Source organism: Propithecus coquereli, unplaced genomic scaffold (assembly GCF_000956105.1).
Source record: "Propithecus coquereli isolate 6110/MARCELLA unplaced genomic scaffold, Pcoq_1.0 Scaffold128, whole genome shotgun sequence".
NCBI classification, from domain to species: Eukaryota; Metazoa; Chordata; class Mammalia; order Primates; family Indriidae; genus Propithecus; species Propithecus coquereli.
The window spans coordinates 2070580-2072999 of NW_012136969.1; positions in this window are offsets into that span (position 1 = coordinate 2070580).

Below are 2420 nucleotides of genomic sequence, written 5' to 3' on the forward strand. Positions count from 1 at the left end.
GTATATATCGTGAGAGAGAAAATGATAAAACAAATGGATCAAAATGTAAACAATGAGTGAATCTGGGAAAAGGGAATATATGGAAGTTCCTTGTACTTCCTTATACTATTCTTTGGACTTCTCTATAAGTCTGAAATTATATCAAAGTAAAAAGTTTTATAAAAAAGCTATAACCCTGATGTTTACAATAAACTAGTTAGAAGATAAAATGGAAGATAAGGCCTGTTTACGCAGATACCTAACATAAACTTAACAAGAAATGTCTAAAACCTTATGAGAAAAATGAAAACACTTCACAATGACACACAAAAAGTTTTTTTAAACAAAATAATGTTCTTCGTTAAAAAGCCTCAAATTCAAAAAGATGTCAGTTCTCCCTAAGTTAGACTACAAATTTGTTGAGGTATTAATAAAAATATCCATTTTTTCCTGCTGGAACTTGACAAGTTGCTTATAAAGTTCATTTCAAAAGCAAGCAGGCAAAATAATTAGGAAATCCCTGGAAAATAAGCACAATTGGGGAGTGGGACTAGCCCTAGCAGATATTAGAATATATTTTCAAGGTTCTATAATTAAATATGTGGTATTGGTATATAAATAAAGCAGTATAGCAGAATAGAAACTCCAGAAATTGACCCAATTTTCTAAGAAAATTTAACGTACAATGAAACAAATCAGTAGGGAAAAGATGATTTGGAATAAATGGATAGCCAGATGGAAAAAGATAAAATTTGATCCATTCCTCACATCATGCACTAGGATAAATTCTAATTGGATCAGAGATTTAAGTGTGGAAGGAAGGAAGAAAGGAAGGGAGGGAGGGAAGAAGTGGGGGAGGGGGAGGAAAAAAAAGAAACTATATGCGTATTAGAAGCATGGATCAGTTCTTCCATAACATGGGAGTAAGGAAAAGTTTTAAACTATGATTCAAAATCCAGAAGGCATAATAAGAAAAAGATTGATAGATTTGCCTATATACGCTTTTTTTTTTTTTTTTTTTTTTGAGACAGAGTCTCACTCTTTTTTGCCCGGGCTAGAGTGAGTGCCGTGGTGTCAGCCTAGCTCACAGCAACCTCAAACTCCTGGGCTCAAGCGATCCTTCTGCCTCAGCCTCCCGAGTAGCTGGGACTACAGGCATGTGCCACCATGCCTGGCTAATTTTTTCTATATATTTTTAGTTGGCCGATTAATTTCTTTCTAATTTTAGTAGAGGCGGGGTCTCGCTCTTGCTCAGGCTGGTCTCGAACTCCTGAGCTCAAATGATCCTCCCGCCTTGGCCTCCCCAAATGCTAGGATTACAGGCATGAGCCACCGCGCCGGGCCTGAGTTTAAACCAGCAGTTCTCAAACTGTAGCATGCAATGGAACCACCTTGTTCAAAAGCAGATTTTTTGGGCTACATCCCCGGAGTTTCTGATTCAGCAGGTCTGGGATGGGGCCCAAGAATTTGCATTTGTAACAAACCCCTGGGCGATGCAGATGCCCTTGTTTCAGGGTCCACATTTGGAGAACCACTGGTTTGAACCCTGTGGTGATGGGGCCTGACAGTGGACACATCCCTGCCGAGCCTGAGGCAAGTTCAACTCCTGCTTCTCCACAGGCTTTGATGTCCCAGCCCCTGTAACCAGCTTCCATGGGCCAAATGGCCTCAACCATTCCGACCACTCTAGGTTCCCTCTCATTCCTGCTCCATAGAATTTTTCCTTCTGGTTTTCAGTATAACCATACATTTTTTAAATTTAAAAACCATCTTCTCTGTTATCTCTTTTTGTTTGGAGCAGCCACTTTTGCCACTGAATCTCAGTGGCCTCTCACTTTCGGGGGCTGTTTCCTTTTGATTCTGTTTTAACCAACATGGGAAAACAACTCTGTTTCCTTGATTTCCTCAAAGCACTGAATCCCGCCAACCCCCCAAATGAAGTAGTTAATAGTTATGTGGAGTAGATGTTTATTGAGAAGTCTTAAAATTAAGAATAAATTAATATTTATTAGTAGGTATCACATCTCTGTCCCCAAATTCCATAAGCCACTCCCACAGTGGCCGAATTGTTTCCCTTTCCTCACCCTGTCCCTCTCACCCTTCAGCCTTCCTACCCCACTCTCTTCAGCACCCCCTCCACCTCTACCCAGTGTCCTTCCCACTTTGCTTTCTGAGCTGTTCTTCTCTCTCTCTCTCATCCTGGCCCACTCAGGACCTGCCCTGGGGGTTTCACCTACTATGAAAAGTGACTTATTTTTCCACACAAAGATGATCGTCCCACTTAGGGGATTTCAGTCTCCATCTTCAAAATAACATTTCCTTCTACCATCACACACATGCACACACACACAAAATTAGTGTTAATAAGCAAAAGACCATACCTCATTATGGTTCTAATTTGCATCTCTTCCAAGAAAATATTAACTGTTTTTTTTCTACCC